Raw genomic sequence first — 21540 nt, forward strand, 5'->3', positions numbered from 1 at the left:
TGTCATAATGATTTGCACCCGAATTATCTCGGAAGCACCAGTGTGGCTGGCCAAGGTGGCCGAGCGGTTCTAGGCGCTACAGTCTGGAACCGCGCGACCGCTACGGTCGCACGTTCGAATCTTGCCTCGGGCTTGGATGTGTGTGATGTCCTTAGGTTAGTTAGGCTTAAACAGTTCTAAGTTCTAGGGGACTGATGACCTCAGAAGTTAAGTCCCATAGTGCTCAGAGCCATTTGAACCATTCTGATCACGAGTCTGGTGCTATTCTTCGTTCTTCGGCGCTCTACGCATGGGTCGTTCCTCCTCTGCTGACGCCCGTTCCGTCGCTGAACCAGCGACTGTTCTGGATTCACATGGCGTCCGTTTGTGTCACCTGGTGTACCATCTCCGCATTCAAAAACAATGGCGAATCTTACTTTCGAAACGTCCGTCGTACTACTTTTCTACATAATCAAAACCCATGTTGAAGCTTTTATCGTCCCTATCGACGAACTAACAAGAACCCCAAACATAACTATGAAGATGGTATCTGTTCTTTCGGACAGCTCTCTTAGAATGAAATGATAATTAAATCTAGATCTTGAGCTGTCGACAAGCGTCGATATACATCAACGTTGGCAGTTGAAAATGTGTGCCCCGACCTGGACTCGAACCCGGGATCTTCTACTTGCATGGCAGTCGCTTTATCCATCTGAGCCACTGAGGCCACAGAGGGATAGTGCGACTGCAGGTATTTATCCCTTGCACGCTCCTCGTTAGACTCACATTCCCAGCTTAATGTCCACAGACTAGATTCGAAGTGCACCTGCCCGTTATACTCATTACTCGCGGCAGACAATTTTACCGAGTCCCGTAAGTCCCGTATGCATCCAGCACAGAAGAAAAAGGTCAAGGGCCGGTTAGCCTTAACTACATGTCCGAAAGAACAGATACCATGTTAAGGCTAACCGGCCATTGACCTTCTTCTTCTGTGGTGGATGGACACGCATTTCCCGAACTGTTACGGGACTCGGTGAGATTGTATTAAGTTGGGAACGTAAGTCTTACGAGGAGCGTGCTAGGATAAATCCCTGCAGTCGCACTATCCCTCTGTGGCCGCAGTGGGTCAGATGGTCTGTGCCTCGGTAGTGCAGTAGGCCGCTCTTAAGTCTCATAATGTTGCCGGCACGGTAGCTCAGCGTGTTCGGTCAGAGGATTAGCTGCCCTCTGTAATTAAAAAAAAAAAAAAAAAATTGATCAACGACGAAGTTAAACGGGTGTCTTAAGACGTCCGGCCCGAGCAGATGAACGAACGAAAGCGGACAAAATGAGATAAATAGAAGTTGGCAGCCACGGTAGCTCGGCGTGTTCGGTCAGAGAGGTGACTGGCCTCTGTAATAAAAATAACTGAGTGAAAAGATCAACAACGAACGTCAACGGGTGTCATGTGACGTCCGGTAGTACGAAATACAACTAACCATAACGAAAAATAAAGATGGTGAGACGTCGGTGGCATTCGTTACGTCACATACAAAAAAATTACATATATATATTTTTATTTTTATCAGCATGATTCTTTCTCTCAGGGATATTGTCTTTTCTTGTCACTTTTCCTTACGTGCATAAGTAGATATGAAACGGATTCTTGAAGGGCCTCAGTTATTTATGTACCAACTTTAGCTTTTGAGCGGGATGACTAAATTATAGTTGCCGTTAACTGAACTGAATGTAATTTTGTTAATTTCTATTTATTGATTGCAAAGCACGGCTTGAGAGAATTTCGAATGTTGCCGTGGAGCGGCCAAGATAAAACTTACTGAACTCACTGAATTAGTATAATCTAAAAACTGCACTTTAACGTAATTAATTATCTGTTGCAATTTAGAAAGGTTCTTACAACGAAATCTCTCGCATTTAGATTTACTGTTAACACCTTGAAAAGTAAATTAATACCTCGGCGCTTAATGGGCGACCAGAGGCTGCATCGGAAGATGAGATTCTCGCAGCGCAAATTACTGAAAAAATGCTTATTAATAATAGTTAGCCACTGCGAGCATTTGAGGTGATAAAATAATAATATTTTATTTTAGTTATAAATACCAATAACTTACATAAAATATGTGTTGCCGCTCAATGGCTGCCTTCCGTATAGCGAAACAAAACAGAGATTGTACCATAAAATACGTCCTTCCTCTTCGGCCGTACAATCGCGTCACTTTTGATCCTTTTTTATTTTCATAGACATTAAATAAAGATGCGACTCTTTAATTATCGCTGCGTATCAGTTGTTTCAAGACCATTAACTATATCTTTTACACTAAATCTATTCATAAAATAATTACGGTTTACAACCGCTAATGGTAGTCTTAACGGCACAGCGTATGCCAACTTCCTCAGACGAATTCTTCCTTCTCTTCTGCATGAAGCGCCGCTAAGATCAGCACGACGGATGTCCAGCACATAATGCCTTGCGTGCACATCGTGTTCTGAACCGAAGGTGTCCTGCCAGATAGACTGGTCGAGGAGGAACAGTTACTTCTCTTAGGTCTCCTGATTTAAATCCTGTGTTTTTTCTTTGGCGAAGCATTAAAGACGTTGTCTATCGCGATATTCCAACAACTCCAGAGGACATGCAGGAACGTGTCGTGCTTGCTTGTAGTTCTCTTCAGCAGGCAACACTGGAAGCAGTACATAAGTCTTTTTATTCAACGAGTGCACCAGTGTATTGGTGTCCAGGATCACCACTTTGAGCACCTTTGAATGTTCCACTCCTGGACAATGGTACAGGAGAGTTAAGGTCAATTTTGTGTTATGTTTTTACTTGTTTTACATTTGTTTTCTGACAACTCCAGCAAGTGGACGAGTTTATGATCCCAGGCCGAAAGTCAGTGTTGTGTTACGTAATTCATGATGTTGTGTTTCAGTGAATTGTACACGGTCATACATTTTTGAATAGGTCTTTAGGAGAGGAAACGAATTACCGAATAAAACATACAGGGTGCCATTTAAAAAAGTCATACCGCTGTTCATATCTTTGTAAAAAGCAAAGCTACAACGAAGGCAATCATACTGAATGCTGTCCTCCTGACGGGTAAAGAACATTTGCTTGACAAATTTTGTAAATTGCATCTGGACAAACAGATATTTATGATGGTCAAGATAAATGGAACACACTGTATATGCCAGTTAAATAATACATGTTTTAATGAGCGATGTAAAATAACAGACTGCCTACTGTCATAGGTGTACTGTCGATGACGCCACCTACTGTAGAGACATTTTACGTTGTGCCCTGTCGAACTGCTTCTGTCAATTTCAGCGCTGAACGAAGGGATGGAATGTTTAACGTCCCATCGATAACTTGGTCATTAGAGGCGAGGCACAAGCTGGTATGAGTGAGAAGTGGGGCACGAAGTCGCTCGCACCCTTTCAAAGCAAGCGTTTCACCATATTTGCCTGGAGTGATTTAGGAAACTCACGGAAAATCTGAATCTGGATGGATGGGCGAGGGTTTGAACCGTCACCCTGCCAGATGATAGTCGAGTGGGTTGAGCACTGCGCCACGTCTGTTGGTCTCCCTCTGCAGATTGATCCGTGTGTCCGCTACGCTTTCCCACCAACTAAACCAACCTCACTCGCCCGTTTAGCCGAGCGGTCTAACGCACGGCTTTCCGGAGCGGGAAGGAGCGCCTGGTCCCCGGCACGAATCCGCCCGGCGGATTTGTGTCGAGGTCCGGTGAGCCGACCAGTCTTTGCTTGGTTTTTAGGCGGCTTTCCATCTTCCTCCGTGGATGCCGGCTGGTTCCCCTTATTCCGCCTCAGCTACACTATGTCGGCGATTGCTGCGCAAAGAAGTTTTCCACATACGCGTGCACCACCATTACTCTACCCCACAAACATAGGGGAACACTCGTCTAGTGTGAGACGTTCCCTGGGGGTGCACCGGAGCCGAACCGCACAGTAATCCTGGGTTCGGTGTGGGGCGGCGGAGGGGTGAAGTGGACTGCGGTAGTCGTCGTGGGGTTGTGGACCACTGCGGCTGCGGCGGGGATGGAGCCTCTCCATCGTTTCTAGGTCCCTGGTTAACATGCGACATACAACATACAAACGAACCGGATCTCTATTTGCTCTGTCAATTCTACATGGTAAAGGTCCCAGATTGACGTGAAACATAATATTTGTAACTTCCTGGCAGATTAAAACTGTGTGCCGGACCGAGACTCGAACTCTGGACCTCTGCCTTTCGCGGGCAAGTGCTCTCCAACTGAGCTATCCAAGCACGACTCACGCCCCGTCCTCACAGCTTTAATTCCGCCAGTACCTCGCCTCCTATCTTACAAACTTTACATAAGCTCTCCTGCGAACCTTGCAGAACTAGCACTCCTGAGAGAAAGGAGCACTTGCCCACGAAAGGCAAAGGTACCCAGTTCGAGTCTCGGTCCGGCACACAGTTTTAAAGTGCCAGGAAGTTTCATGTCAGCGCACACTCCGCTGCAGAGTGAAAATCTCATTCTGGAAACGTCCCCCAGGCTGTGGCTAAGCCATGTCTCCGCAATATTCTTTCTTTCAGGAGTGCTAGTTCTGCAAGGTTCGCAGGAGAGCTTCTGTAAAGTTTGGAAGGTAGGAGACGAGGTACTGGCGGAAGTAAAGCTGTGAGGACGGGGCGTGAGTCGTGCTTGGATAGCTCAGTTGGTATAGCACTTGCCCGCGAAAACCAAAGGTCCCGTGTTCGAGTCTCGGTCCGGCACACAGTTTTAATCTGCCAGGAAGTTTCATATCAGCGCACATTCCGCTGCAGAGTGAAAATCTCATTCTGAACACAAGATATGCTAGGTTATTTGGCACTGCTGGTTATTCTGAATGTAGTAGGAGGCGACAGGGTACGGCGTATGTATTTGGCAGGTACGTTTGTCACCTTCACTGTGTTCTTGTAACGTGTGTCTTTAAATATCTTGTCGAATATTGCATGTTTATATCACAGACCTGGTAATGGGGTTATTCCAAAAAAGCATATGACTTATTGTCTAAAGCAGTGGTTCCCAACAGGTGGTTCGCGGACCCCCAGGGTCCCCAAGAAGCTATTAGAATAAAAAATATATTACATATATTTTATTAGATTATATGTATATTTATATTCATATAGTATATATATTTATATATTATTATATTACTTTATTTATTATATTATTTATATTATATTTCTATACCATTATATATATTTTATATATTAAATATGTATTTTTTTTTTTTTTGCCGCTTCCTGCATGAGCGGAGCTTTAGCTAATGCTAAATTCTGCGTCTAGCGTCTTCCTAGAGCCAACTGACACTAGCACACATTAGCGCAAAACTAGAATTAGATAGAGCCAAATAGTTAATAACAATGATGGCTAAATTGAAAAACTTTTAAGCTCAATATTTTTTCAGTAATGAATATGTCAATGTTTTTTCTAAGTACCAAAAACAGAAAAGGTATAGAAAGACTCTTCATTTGGTATTTTTAGGTACTTGATACCGTGATATGACAAGGTACCAATCGTGCTCGACGAGGGTGTCCTCGAGAAAATTTTGTTGGGAACCCCCTGGTATAAAGTGATGAGAATGTTACTATTAGGATGGACTAGCAGTTTTGATTGTTGTCAGTGCGACTGGGTAATTTAATACGAAAATCATGCAAATACAGGAGGTTGCTCGCCAAGCGACGGAGATACGTTTGTTGCGAATTATTACATCTACACCATGTACACCAGTACCCCGCAAGCCACCTGACGTCTGTGGCGAAAGGAACTTCTGGTACCACCAGCTGATCACTCCCCTGACCCACTCGCGAACGGCGCGTGGCAAGTACGATTGTCGGTAGACCTCTGTTCTAAGTCTAGTTTCTCGAATTTTCCTTCGTGGTATTTTATTCTCGCATCAGAAACATACAAATTTTACAGTAGCCATACACATCAATAAATATGTACAAATATATACAAAAAATGGATTTAAATAACATGTGCCCAGTACTTTGCAACCTCCAAGGCGCTTGGAGTGGCTTGCAGGAGACCAATCTTCGTGCAGGATGCAGGGCACAAAAGGCACTGGAGCATGTGGCTTGTGGTTTGGTCTTGTCCACGATCACGGGACGTATCTTCTGTTATGAAGCCCCATCTCTTCAGGTTGTCTCTGAATCGTCCAACTCCTGATCGTAATCTGCTTAAAGGTTTCCACACCAAACAGATCTCGTTGTGTCCAGGTGGTAGTTCTTCAGCTTCTGGCGTCTGCACGTGAGGCGTCGACTCCTTCCATAACTCCAGCCTTGCCTTCTCTGGTGAAGTGGTGAGGTTCTCGGATGTTCTCAGGATGCTCTTTCGCGATCTCGGCCGTTGCTGTGGTGGATTATGTCCGTGCAGAGGATGGGCACTGTCCTGTTCCACTTTCAGTCTCTCCTCGTTGGAAGCCACTGTTCTGCGTATCCATGATGGCGCTTTTCCAGCCAGGCAGTGGAGCTTATCAGTTGGTGTAGGTCTTAAGCAACCTTTGATCAACCTGCAGGTTTCTTGAGAGCAATGTCTACTTGTCTGGCACGAGATGACCTGTACCAGACTGGAGAAGCGTATTCAGCTGTAGAAAAGCACAGTGCCATTACAGAACAGCGAATAGTTTGTGGATTTGATCCCCACTGTGTCCCTGCTAGTTTGCGAATTAGGTTGTTTCGAGGGGAGATTTTCATTTTGGTGTTCTTGCAGTGAGTTTTGAATATCAGAGTTCTATCGAGAGTGACTCCCACGTATTTAGGTGCGTGAAGATGCTGGAGTTGGATGCCTGAGCGTGCAATATGTAGCTCACGATTAGGTTCCCTGTTCCTTAAATGATAGGCGCACACTTGTGTCTTCGAAGGGTTTGGTCTGAGTAGGTTCCGATTGAAGTAGCTTGACAGTGTTCTAAGTGCTGTTGTCCGGTTTCTTTCCACGCTTTCAAAGCATGAGCTCTGCGTAGCAAGGGATAGGTCATCTGCATATTAGAATCTCCTTGTGCCTGGGGTCAATGGCTGATTGTTGGTCATTTCGCGAGATAAGGCAGTAATAGGCTGTCAGACTCTTCCCGGAAAGTGCTCTCTCGATATTTTAACAGTACCAAGAGTAAACCTCTCCATGATGCACAACACGCCTCTTCCAATGTCTGCCTCTGTAGTTTGCTGACCGTCTCTGCAACGAGCTCGGATCGGCTAAACGATCCCGTGACGAAACGCGCCGCTCTTCGTCGGGTCTTCTCTTCCATCAGTCCTACCTGGTAACGGTCCCAGATTCTGTCCAAAAAGCGCCTTATAAACCACTTCATTCGTGAACGAGTTACATTTCCGTAAGATTTCTCCTGAGAATCTCAATTTGGCGTCTGCTTTTCGTACTATTTTTTGCATGTGGTCATTCAGATTAAGGTCGCTCTAGATAGTTACTCCTAGACATTTTACAGTAGACAGTCTTTCCAGCAATTTGTCATCAATAGTGCAGTTGTACAGCGGCGGATTTCTTTTTATATGTTTGCGCCGTAAATTACATTTAGTTACGGCCAGGGTCAACTGTCGAAGCCTGTGCCATTCATCAATCCTGTGCAGGTTATTCTACAAATCAGTGCGCTCTTCTGGAGTTGCTACTTTTTTTTAATAGAAAACCGCATCATCTGCCGCAAGTCTTAAAGAACTTCAGACGCTTTCTAATAATTAATCATTTATATTCATTTGCAAACAGTAACGGTTCCGTCACACTTCCTTCGCGTAGTCAGGAAATTGCCTTTAAGCGTGATGTTTGAGTTCTATCTGCAAGGAAGTCTTAAATCCAGTCTCAAATCTGGTTCGATAATCGATAACCTCGTATTTTTTTTTATTTTTTGAGTACACGGCAGTGCGGTACGGTGTCAAATGCCTTCCTAAAGTCAAACGGCATCAAACTGAGCGCCGTTGTCTACGGTGCTGTGAATATCATGGAGGAACAGAGCGACTTGAGTTTCGCAGAATCTCTGTTTGCGGAAACCATTTTGATTTTTATAGAGGAGATTTTCTTTCTCCAAGAACATCATAATTCTTGAGCATAAAACACGTTCCATAATCCTACAACACATTTACGTCAACGATATAGGTCTATAATTGTGTGGATATGCGCTCTACGGCCCTTCTTAAAAACGGAAATGAGCTGCGCTAGGTGCCCTTCATTGCTCCAGCGAACTATGAAAACCTACTGCTGTTCTTCGGCATAATCTTAGTAGAGTCTTACAGTTATCTCATCTAGTCCTGATGGCTTTCCCCTAGTAAGCGATTGTAGTTGATTTTCTATTCCGCGATCATTTATCTCAATATCTGTTACTTCGACGCTCGTATAATGTTTGAAAGGAGCGACCGTATTACGTTCTTCTCCGATGGAACAAATTGGGAAGACCGAATGCAGTATTTCGTCCTCCCATCTGTTATCTTCCGCTTAGGTGCCAGTTTGGGCACTGAGTGACAGAACACGTGCTTAGTCATTTCAAGTAAGATGAAAACCTTTTGGCGTTTTTAGTCAGATCGGTTGACAGTAATTTAGTTTCAATTTCAGTGAACGCTTCTCTCATTGCTCCCTTTAAGATCATTTTCACGTCGTTTAGCTTTTGTTTGTCAGTTAGGTTTTGACTTCTCTTAAATGTGTGACGAAGCTCTCTTTGTTTACATAGTAGCTTTGAAACACGGCCATTAAACCACGGTGGGTCTTTCCCACGTCTTAAGACCTCATTGTTCTCAGCACTGAGCATTTGACGTTGGCTACCCAGATACACTGTAGTTTATATCTACATCTACATGGATACTCTGCAAATCACATTTAAGTGCCTGGCAGAGGGTTCATCGAACCACCTTCACAATTCTCTATTATTCGAATCTCATATAGTGCGCGGAAAGAACGAACACCTGTATCTTTCCGCACGAGCTCTGATTTCCCTTATTTTATCATGGTGATCGTTCCTCCCCATGTACGTCTATGTCAATAAATATTTTCGTATTCGGAGGAGAAAGTTGGTGACTGGAATTTCGTGAGAAGATTCCGTCGCAACGAAAAACGCCTTTCTTTTAATGATGTCTAGCCCAGATCCTGTATCATTTTTGTGACACTGTCTCCCATATTTCGCGATGATACAAAACGTGCTGCCTTTCTTTGAACTTTTTCGATAAACTGCGTCAGTCCTATCTGGTAACGATCCCACACCGCGCAGCAGTATTCTAAAAGAGGACGGACAAGCGTAGTGTAGGCAGTCTCCTTAGTAGGTCTGTTAAATTTTCTAAGTGTCCTGTCAATAAAACGCACTCTTTGGTTAGCCTTCCCCACAACATTTTCTTTGCCTTCCTTCCAATTTATGTTGTTCGCAATTGTAATACCTAGGTATTTAGTTGAATTTACGGCTTTTGGATTAGATTGATTTATCGTGTTACCGAAGTTTAACGAGTTCCTTTTAGCACTCGTGCGGATGACCTCACACTTTCCGTTATTGAGGATCAACTGCCACGTTTCGCACCATTCACATATTTTTTCTAAACCGTTTTGCAGTTTGTTTTGATCTTGTGATGACTTTATTAGTCGATAAAAGAAGGCGTCATCTGCAAACAACCGAAGACGGCTGCTCAGATTTTCTGCCAAATCGTTTATACAGATAAGGAACAGCAAAGGGCCTATAACACTACCCTGGGGAACGCCAGAAATCCTGTCACTCTTGCGGACAGCGGGCACTAGTAGATACAGAAAGACAAACCAGATAATCAGGGTGGAGTTTGGAGTGGAAACGATAGTTATGGCCGTAATAAAAACGAACGGGAACTAAGTTAAGCAAATAGAAGGTTTTAGACCAAGGAAACTCATTACGCGATTCGAAAAATAAATGAATACTCAGACGATGATTTGATGGAAGATGGATGGATGACCTTAGAAAACAGGCAGGAGCACAATGGAGCATGGGAAAGTTCTGTAGGAGGCCTCAACACACGAATGACTAATGATGTTCCATCACATAACTTCGCCGCGCGGGATTAGCCGAGAGGTCGGGGGCGCTGCAGTCATGGACTGTGCGGCTGGTCCCGGCGGAGGTTCGAGTCCTCCCTCGGGCATGTGTATTTGTGTTTAGGATAATTTAGGTTAAGTAGTGTGTCAGCTTAAGGACTGATGACCTTAGCAGTTAAGTCCCATAAGATTTCCCACACATTTGAGCACACATCACATAACTTCGACACCTGTTCGCACTCCCTATGGAAGGCACTAAATCTGTTTACGATTATATTTATACGAGGGCTATTCGGTAACTAAGGAACGATTGGTCGCGAAATGGAAACTACAGTAAAAATCCAAACTGGTTTTATTTCCACGGTTAGCTAAACATTCCAGCTACTTATCCGCATTGTCGCCGCTCACACTTAGACATCTGTCGTAGCGTTGTACAAACTTTTCAACACCCGAGTCATAGAAGGTAGCCACCTGTGTTTTTCGACAGTTTTCTACGCTGTACGGCAGTTCGTTCTCCGTGCCAAAATGTTGTCTTCGTATGCAGCGGTGCGTCTGGACAGAGATAAAACTCGGAGAGAGCCGGGGCCGGGGTGTATGATGGGTGATCAAACATTTCCCAATGAAAACGTTCCAGGGGCGTCGTCATTGCCCCTGCAGTGTGCGGACGAAAACTGTCATGAAGAAGGAACTGCATGACATAAGTTATGGGATGTTGCATAACATCAGGCGAAATCTCTCGGCAGACAGTCATACTTGGCGGGCTAGACTATTTTTCTAGACGTCTTCACGCGCTCTCTGTGCGCTCAGAACTAAGAAGGACGACTTGCTACTTAGAACAGATGCTGCCCAACACATCTATGCAAAGTTTAATCTGTTTTTCACTGTGGTTTCCATTTCAAAACCTATCTTTCCTTGCTTTCCGAATAGCCCTTGCAAATACGAGCAGGATTTCACGCTGGCTTTGTTTAAATACCTCATTTTAACCAAATTTTCTTAATCGCTGTGCAAACTTAAAAGCATCAAAATCACGCCGTTCTCATTAATTCTCGCAAACGTTGAGCTGTTGGGAAACATGCCGAAGTTGTACGCATTTATTTATCGTCTGTTCGGGACTCGTCAGCTGTGTGCTCGGCCAGTCCTAATTACAGAACCGGACGCAGGTGACAATTACACGTCGATGGCTGTTAACTAGTTAATGGGAGTCTCTGTTATACGACGCCCGATCAGGCACGAGATACAAATTATTTAGCGGGGCATTGAACGACGCACGCGAGTACAGATTGTCTGGCAACAGACAGCCGGAGTTGGCGCGCGGAAGTACGAAGGGGACAAAACGAAAACCACGCGGCCAAGACACAGAGAGTGATGTCGAGTACAGCGGAGAGACTCGATACTGAACAACAGATTCGACGGAGCCTTCTCTGAATCCCTCTGGAAGGAAAATTTCGTTCAAAATTTTCAGTGTATGACAAGTTTCGTAACTGTGACTGTTCGTTCATAGGTGTCGCGTCATATGGTAACTATGAAATCACGATAGAGCAGCTGTTCGTCTTACTCAAATGACGATGATGGCAACTGCTGCGTCCGCCTCGATAGCTGAGTAGTCAGCGCGATGAAATGCCATGCTAAGGGGCACAGGTTCGATTCCCGCCTTGGTCGAAGATTTTCTCCGTTCAGGGACCGGGTGTTGTGTTGTCCCCAACATCTCATCCCCATCGACACGCAAGTCGCCGTAGTGGCGTCAATTCAAAAGACTTGTCTACCCGACGGGAGGCTCTAGCCACACGACATTTCATTTTAGAACTGCTGCATGATTCCAGGAGACACTTCAGTCTGGAACCGAGCGACCGGTACGGTCGCAGGTTAGAATCCTGCCTCGGGCATGGATGTGTGTAATGTCCTTAGGTTAGTTAGGTTTAAGTAGTTCTAGGGAACTGATGACCTCAGTAGTTTAGTCCCAAAGTGCTGAGAGCCATTTGAACCATTTTTTGAACAATGTTTGAAACCTTCCCGTCTAATATTGGATGAACGTTTGCTTGCTGACTGAACGCTGCGTCTCTTAAAATCTTTTAACTGCTGCTCTGTCAAGACTACCTGCTGATTATTACGACGAAACATAAAATGTGTTGTCGCCGTGGCCCTCAGTCGTTACCTGAAATTATTAAGACTGATTCTTACCTTTAATTATTTATACTGGATCGCCATATGACTGCTACAGCAAACTGTGGAATGAATATACTTACTTCTCTTTAACATAATTATAAGCTGCTGGTGGAGTTTCATAATACTTTGTGACTGGAATTCTTTAAGTTGAAGTTAATTTAAATTTGATAAAAGCTGAAGCTCAGTTTAGACTTTTCTTTTAAGATAACAATAAATTCCGTAAAGCATTTACGTGAATGATTTTGGGATAGAAAATTCTTAATGCATTTAATCTGGTAGAAGTTAACTATATTCTGAGAACGATCTTCACAAACAATTACAGGGGGTATAGTTCTTTACAAAAATTCTTAAAAAGTAGCGTTGCGCTACATACCTAATTTTCCATCAAAATTACATAACTATATTCTGAGAACGATCTTGACAAACAATTACAAGGGGCATAGTTCTTTACAAAAATTCTTAAAAACTAGCATTGCTCTACATATAGCGAGTGGCTGGCGAGCACACCGCTTCTTTCAAAGTGTTAATTCATACCTCGCTTACAGCGACCTCCTCTCATGTCTCGCTAGCTACGACTGCCTCGTCTCACATCTTACTCGCAACTGCTCGCTTCCAACGCTCAATGCTACAAAAGTGCGGTCTCGCCGCCAACAATGGTTTTTGGTGCAGACAATCCCTGCTACCATTACAGATGTATTACTGCGCGCTGTTTCCCGCTCTTTCTCAAAATGTATCTATGCGCGGTTTCCCGCTCTTTCTCAATAATACACAATGCAATTTAATTAACAAAACAATTTAAATAAGAAACAGTTCAGATAATTACATGCTAAAACAGTTTAAATACGCCTATTACATAATTACATGTTGGTTGTCACTGTTATGTCATACCAGTATTAACAATTGGCACGTATATAAATGATTAGAGTTGCAGTTTGCTGAGACAAATAGAACGGCCACCACAGCACAATATTGTTGTTCGTGTTTAGTGTTGTTACCTACTGTGGTAGGGTGCATAAGAGGTGCGAACACAGTCAGAGGTTGAATGATCGCTGTGAAGGAAACAGACACACCGCGTACCCATGTGAGATAGCGTTATCAGCGCGTTACAGGGTTTGAAAGGGGGCATCATTGTGGGTCTCCATTTGGCTCACTGGTCAAATCTACGCATATACTCCGCCAGCCACCAAGAGGTGTGCGGCGGATGGCACAATTCGCGCCAAAGTCATATCCACCCCGCCCCCTCAGTTCTACTCGCGGATCGCGCGAGAGAAAAACGACTGTCTGAACGCCTCAGTACGAGCTCTAATTTCCCCTATCTTTGAATGGTGATCACTGGGAAAAACGACTGAACGCCTCAGAAGGAACTCTAATTTCCCTATCTTTGAATGGTGATCACTGCGCGATTTGAAAGTTGGTAGTAATAATATACGCTCTACGTCCTCGGCGAAGATCGGATTTCGGAATTTAGTGAGCAGTCATTTCCGTTTAGCACGCCGTCTATCTGCAAGAGTGTCCCACTTCAAACTTTCTATGAGATTTGTAACGCTATCGCGATGGCTAAATGTACCAGTCACGAATCCTGCCGCTCTCCTTTGGACCTCCGCAATCTCATGAATCAGACCCAACTGGTAAGGGTCCAATACAGACGAACAGTACTGTAAAACTGGACGAACGAACGTATTGTAAGCTATTTCCTTTGTTGAAGAACTGCATACTACCAATAAACCGCAATCTTGAGTTCGCCACACCCGTTACTTGTGTAATCTGATCGTTCCATTTGAGATCATTTCGAATAGTCACACCCAGATACTTGACGGATGTTACCGCTACCAAACACTGGGCATTTATTTTGTACTAGTACATTAATGGGGATTTTCGCCTTGTTATACACAGTAGGTTACAATGACAAATATTGAGAGATAACTGCCAGTCATTACACCACGCATTTATTTCCTGCAAATCCTCATTGATTTGTTCACAACTTTCGTGTGATGCTACTTTGCTGTAAACTACAGTCTGATGCCACTGTCAATACCATCAACCAAATCGTTTATGTAAATCGTAAAAAAAGCAGCGGATCTCTTACGCTGCCCTGGGGCACACCTGGTTACGCTTGTTTTTGTTGATGTCGCCTCATTCAGGTTCAAATGGCTCTGAGCACTACGGGACTTAAATTCTGAGGTCATCAGTCCCCTAGAACTTAGAACTACTTAAACCTAACTAAGCTAAGGACATGACACACATCCATGCCCGAGGCAGGATTCGAACCTGCAACGTAGCGGTCGCGCGGTTCCAGACTGTAGCGCCTAGAACCGCTCGGCCGCTCTGGCCGGCCCTCATTCAGGACGACATAGTGCTTTCTGTCTGTTAGAAAACTTTCTATCCAACGGCATATGTCATCGATAGACCGTAATCGGTGCAATAACAAGATTTGTGGAGCATTCAGATGTTACACCGACCCGATGCTGAACTGCATGATAACGCCACGGGAGGAATACTCGACTCGCTGCAGCCGGCCTTTCCGCTGTGGTAACACCGGTTCCCGTCGGATCATCGAAGTTAAACGCTGTCTGTCTGGGCTGGCACTTGGATGGGTGACCATCCGGTCTGACAAGCGTTGTTGGCATGCGGGGTGCAGTCAGCCCTTTTGAGGCCAATTGAGGAACTACTTGACTGAGAAGTAGCTGTCCCGGTCACGAAAACTGACAGCGGCTGGGAGAGCGGTGTGCTGACTACATGCCCCTCCATAACAGCATCCAGTGACGCCTGAGGTCTAAGGATGACACGGCGGCCAGGCGGTACCGTTGGTCCTTCTAAGGCCTGTTCGGACGGAGTTTAGTTTAGGAATACTCGTTGGCAAGATTCCAGTCAACGACATCTGACCACCACAATGGGGTACACCTTATTGTGCATCAAGCATAATACAACTCCGTCATAGATTCGCCGGTCATCCGAAAGGAAATAAAAGACTCCCTGCCTCATTGCGTGTCCTCTCGCAGCGAGGGTGGAGATTAGCAGCAGTCGGATTTGGAAATTACCATACCATGTGTAAGCTGCCGTTACGGCTGCAACACAAAGGACGGCACTGGGAAAGGGGCCGTACTGAGAACCATGGACTGCTGACAAATAGTGTCAACATGTCGTCAGCCATGAGTGGCCGTTCTGTACCACTGCGGATGACTACCGGCAGCAACCATTTCTCCACTGTTGTGGAGGAAACGCAGAGTGTCATGGTCTAGGGAGCCATCGGGTATGATTTCAGGTCAAGGCTGGTACTTATTGAGGGCATCCTGAGTCCTTGGGTGTTGCTTCTCATCCGACAGTATTGAAGAACCATCTTCCTACAGCAAAATGCTCGTGGGCATACGTCACTCACCACTATGAATATCGAGGAACTCCTGTGGCCAACAAGGTCGCCATATCTGATTCGTCAACAGAACACGTGTGGGACCTGCGTGGTCGCAGTGCCGTTCTCCACGATATCGAGTACCGTTTGTAACAGCTGTGGGCCAGTTTAACTCAGGAGGGAATACAACAACCTTATGAAACCCCTCGCTACCTAATGAGTGCTCTCAAAAAGGCCAGAGGCGGGTGCAACGTCATACTGATAAACGATCTCATGTGGTATTACCAAGTTCCGAGTGTTGGAACATTAATAGTGGAAACTATTTTTTTACAGCTCCTACATAATAGATACTGTTGCAAAGTTTTACTGACCTTCAGAGGAGTCACCAGCATTGTGTATAGCCCGTTGGCAGCGATGTGGAAGTCGTAGGATACTCTTAGCAGTGCCAGTTGTGTTGGCAGTTCGAGCGGCGCGGTCTATTACCCAACGAATTTGTAGCAGTTCTGAAGCGAATGCCATGAAGTGTTTCCTTCAGTTTAGAAATTGAGTTGAATTCACCAATGCTTCAGTCAGGGGAGTGCAATACGTGGTATAGCACTTAGCAACCCCATCAATCAAACAAATCAGAAACAGCCTACCCTGTACGTGCTTGAGCATTGTCCTGCAAAATGATGGTCAGGTTCTGCAGAAAGTGTCATCACTTCTGTCTCTGTGCTGTTCATTTTTGGAACACAACCTACGACCAGCTTAGAAGTGATGACACTTTCTGCGGGACCTGACCATCATTTTGCTGGACAACGCTCAAGCACGTACAGGGTGGGCTGTTAGTTTGACTGATGCGGCTGCTAAGTGTTATACCACCTACTGCACTCCCCTGACTTAAGCCCTCGTGAGTTCAACTCGATTTCTAAACTGAAGGAAACACTTTACGGCATTCGCTTCAGAAATGCTACAAATTCGTCTGGTAATAAACCGCTCCGCTCGAACTGTCAACACAACTGGCACTGCTAAGAGTATACTACGACTTCCACATCGCTGGCAACGGGTTATACACAATGCTGGTGACTCCTCTGAAGGTCAGTAAAACTTTGAAACACGTATCTATTTTGTACGAGCTGTAAATAAATAGTTTCCGCTATTAAAGTTCCAACCCTCGTATTTATAAATTTGGCCTCAGTTGTAGTCACTGAAACAACATCGCATATCCTCTCATGTCGTGATGTTTTATTTCCTTTTCTCCTCCCCTAACGGGTGCTTCAGATTTTTTGTCAGGGAATACGTTATACCCAACACAGTTAAGTAAACCAAATCTAGCTTCAGTTGCAAAAGCCAGCAATATTTATTCTAATTTACAAAACGAACAGGATGTATAATTACACCTACATCTACATGCGTACTCCTCAAGTTTCTGTCCGGTGCGTGGCAGAGCGTATCCTGTACCACTACTACCCCTCTCCTTTCCTCTTCCACCCCCAAATAGAGCGAGGGAAAAATGACTGTCTATATGTCTCCGCAAGACCCATAATTTCCCTTAACTTACCTTCGTGGCCTTTACGCGAAATGAACGTTGGCGCCAGTGGAATCGCTCAGCAAGCAAATTCAAATTCCGGTTATCTAAATTTTCTCAGTCTTGTTTCTCGAAAAGCACGTCGCCTTCCCTTCAGGGATTCCCATTTGAGTTCCCGAAGGATCTACGCAGTACTTGGTTGTTGTTCGAACTTACTTATAGCAAATCTAGCAACCCGACTCTGAATTTCTTCCAGTAATCAGACCTGATGCGAGTCCTCCACATTCGAGCAGTAATCGAGAATTGGTTGCACCAGCCTCTGTATGCGGTCTCCTACAGAATGGACCACACTTTCCCAAAATTCTCGAAATAAAGCGAAGTCGACGATTCGCCTTCGCTACCACAATCCTTACACGATTGTTCCACCTCATGTCGCTTCGCAAAATTACGCCCAGATACTTAAACCATGTGACTGTATTCGAACATTACGGTTTTTTTTTCTAGCCATCTGAATGAACGAACCTTTTTCCTCATTAGAGCCATTTGCCATCCATCACACGAACTAAAATTATTGTCTAAGTCGTCTTGTATCCGCTTCAACTTCGACACTTTTCCAAACACCACAGCATCATCAGCAGACAACCGCAGACTGCTGTCCACCTTGAATATGGAATCTGGCTGTCGCCCTACATCCATGATTCACGGTATATCGTGTGAGAAAAGGGAAGCTGAGTTTCACACGAGGGGTGCTCTCTAAAACCATGCTGCTTCGTGGAGATATTAATTCGACTCAGAATATGTTCAAGAATTTTACATCAAACCGCTGTTAAAGGTATTGGTCTGTAATATAGTGCGTCTCTTCTTTTACCTTTCTTCTTCTTCTTCTTCTTGCGTTACGGCCTCTGTAGGTCCTCCCGTCTCCAGCCATCCTGATTTAGGTTTTCCGAGATGTCCCTAAATCGCTTCAGGCAAAAGCCGGGATGGTTCCTTTGAAAGGGGACAGCCGATTTCCTTCCCCATCCTTCCCTCACCCGAGCTTGCGCTTCGTCTCTAATGACCTCGTTGTCGACGGGACGTTAAACACTAACCAACACCACCACCACCCTGTAGGTCCACGGGTAGCCCCTTCGTGGACTTCATTTCCCTCTTCTTCTCCCAGAACCTCTTCATTCTTTCTCTTCTTCTCTCCCGATCTTCTTCCGAGATAGTCAGTGTTCTTTTCTCCTGTCGGCTCCACTGGTGACACTTAATCTTGTCCTGTATTCTTCTCTGTCGTTGGTCTCCGGCATCTACACCTACATCTACATCCATACTCCGCAAGCCACCTGACGGTGTGTGGCGGAGGGTACCCTGAGTACCTCTGTCGATTCTCCCTTCTATTCCTGTCTCGTATTGTACGTGGAAAGAAGGATTGTCGGTATGCTTCTGTGTGGGCTCTAATCTCTCTGATTTTATCCTCATGGTCTCTTCGCGAGATATACGTAGGAGGGAGCAATATACTGCTTGACTCTTCGGTGAAGGTATGTTCTCGAAACTTTAACAAAAGCCCGTACCGAGCTACTGAGGGTCTCTCCTGCAGAGTGTTCCACTGGAGTTTATCTATCACCTCCGTAACGCTATCGCGATTACTAAATGATCCTGTAACGAAGCGCTCTGCTCTCCGTTGGATCTTCTCTATCTATTCTATCAACCCTATCTGGTGTGGATCCCACACTGCTGAGCAGTATTCAAGCATTGGGCAAACAAGCGTACTGTAAGCTACTTCGTTTGTTGTCGGATTGCATTTCCTTAGGATTCTTCCAATGAATCTCAGTCTGGCATCTGCTTTACCGACGATCAACTTTATATGATCATTCCATTTTAAATCACTCCTAATGCGTACTCCCAGATAATTTATGGAATTAACTGCTTCCAGTTGCTGACCTGCTATATTGTAGCTGAATGATAAGGGACCTATCTTTCTATGTATTCTCATAACATTACACTGGTCTACATTGAGATTCAATTGCCATTCCGTGCACCATGCGTCAATTCGCTACAGATCCTCCTGCATTTCAGTACAATTTTCCATTGTTGCAACCTCTCGATACACCACAGCATCATCTACAAAAAGCCTCAGTGAAATTCCGATGTCATCCACCAGGTCATTTATGTATATTGTGAATAGCAACGATCCTATGACACTCCCCTGCGGCACACCTGAAATCACTCTTACTTCGGTAGACTTCTCTCCATTGAGCATGACATGCTGCGTTCTGTTATCTAGGAACTCCTCAATCCAATCACACAATTGATCTGATAGTCCGTATGCTCTTACATTGTTCGTTGAATGACTGTGGGGAACTGTATCCAACGCCTTGCGGAAGTCAAGAAACACGGCATCTATCTGTGAACCCGTGTCTATGGTCCTCTGAGTCTCGTGGACGAATAGAGCGAGCTGGGTTTCACAAGACCGTCTTTTTCGAAACCCATGCTGATTCCTACAGAGTAGATTTCTAGTCTCCAGAAAAGACATTATACTCGAACATAATACGTGTTCCAAAATTCTACAACTGATCGACGTTAGACATATAGGTCTATAGTTCTGCACATCTGTTCGACGTCCCTTCCTGAAAACGGGGATGACCTGTGCCCTTTTCCAATCCTTTGGAACGCTTCGCTCTTCTAGAGACCTACGGTACACCGCTGCAAGAAGGGGGCCAAGTTCCTTCGCGTACTCTGTGTAAAATCGAACTGGTATCCCATCAGGACCAGCGGCCTTTCCTCTTTTGAGCGATTTTAATTGTTTCTCTATCCCTCTGTCGTCTATTTCGATATCTACCATTTTGTCAACTGTGCGACAATCTAGAGAAGGAACTACAGTGCAGGCTTCTTCTGTGAAACAGCTTTGGAAGAAGACATTTAGTATTTCGGCCTTTAGTCTGTCATCCTCTGTTTCAGTACCATTTTGGTCACAGAGTGTCTGGACATTTTGTTTTGATCCACCTACCGCTTTGACATAGGACCAAAATTTCTTAGGATTTTCTGCCAAGGCAGTACATAGAACTTTACTTCCGAATTCATTGAAAGCCTCTCGCATAGCCCTCCTCACACTACATTTCGCTTCGCGTAATTTTTGTTTGTCTTCAAGGCTTTGGCTATGTTTATGTTTGCTGTGAAGTTCCCTTTGCTTCCGCAGCAGTTTTCTAACTCGGTTGTTGTACCACGGTGGCTCTTTCCCATCTCTTACGATCTTGCTTGGCACATACTCATCTAACGCATATTGTACGATGGTTTTGAACTTTGTCCACTGATCCTCAACACTATCTGTACTTGAGACAAAACTTTTGTGTTGAGCCGTCAGGTACTCTGTATTCTGCTTTTTGTCACTTTTGCTAAACAGAAAAATCTTCCTACCTTTTTTAATATTTCTATTTACGGCTGAAATCATCGATGCAGTAACCGCTCTATGATCGCTGATTCCCTGTTCTGCATTAACTGATTCAAATAGTTCGGGTCTGTTTGTCACCAGAAGGTCTAATATGTTATCGCCACGAGTTGGTTCTCTGTTTAACTGCTCAAGGTAGTTTTCAGATAAAGCACTTTAAAAAATTTCACTCTATTCTTTGTCCCTGCCACCCGTTACGAAGGTTTGAGTCTCCCAGTCTATATCCGGCAAATTAAAATCTCCACCCAGAACTATAACATGGTGGGGAAATCTACTCGAAATATTTTCCAAATCATTCTTCAGGTGCTGAGCCACAACAGCTGCTGAGCCCGGGGGCCTATAGAGACATCCAATTACTATGTTTGAGCCTGCTTTAACCGTGACCTTCACCCAAATCATTTCACAATTCGAATCTCCGTCAATTTCCTTCGATACTATTGCACTTGTGATCGCTATAAACACGCCTCCCCCTTCACTGTCCAGCCTGTCTCTGCGGTATACATTCCAATCTGAGTTTAGGATTTCATTGCTGTTTACATGTGGTTTCAGCCAACTTTCTGTCCCTAGTACTATATGGGCGTTGTGACCGTTTATTAATGAGGTAGATTTGTTCCTGCAGTTTTCCTTTCCTTTGACCTTGGTCCCCAGTTCTAAACAGTCCTTCCGAAGCTCAACAACCCACCTGGTTCCTGTCTTTCCCCTTGTCCTCCCTGTTGTTCCCCACACTCTCTTCGTCATTCTGTCCATACCCATCCTAGCTATATGTCCAGCAAACCTTGCCCTTTTGAGTCTGATTTCCCCGGATATTGTTCTCATGTTTCGGTACAATTCTTCCATAGGTCTTCGCATCCACCTCTCTCCACCTCTTTTGGGACCTAGTATTTTTCTCGGTATTTTCCTCTCATCTTTCTCTAGTTGTTCTGTCCATTTCTTCCTAGTGTCATCGTTTCAGCAGCATATAATACTGCATTGCTCACCGTTGCCTTGTAGTGGCTTATCGTTGCCTCTGTGGATGTATTCTTTTTATTGAATATCTCTCTTGTCGTACAGAAGGCTGACCTCATCTTCTTTAGCCTCTCTGTTATTCCCTCCTTGCTCCTGTTCCTTCCTTTTATAAATTCTC

The 21540-nt window shown here is 44.7% G+C and overlaps 1 protein-coding gene across 1 annotated transcript in view; it reads left to right on the forward strand.

Annotated features, from left to right (window-relative positions):
- The window catches only part of LOC126291720 (sensory neuron membrane protein 1-like), a 210783-nt gene that overhangs the window by 59739 nt on the left and 129504 nt on the right, over positions 1-21540 (forward strand). The gene's annotated exons all lie outside the window — the stretch shown is intronic.

This window comes from Schistocerca gregaria, chromosome 9 (assembly GCF_023897955.1).
Source record: "Schistocerca gregaria isolate iqSchGreg1 chromosome 9, iqSchGreg1.2, whole genome shotgun sequence".
NCBI classification, from domain to species: Eukaryota; Metazoa; Arthropoda; class Insecta; order Orthoptera; family Acrididae; genus Schistocerca; species Schistocerca gregaria.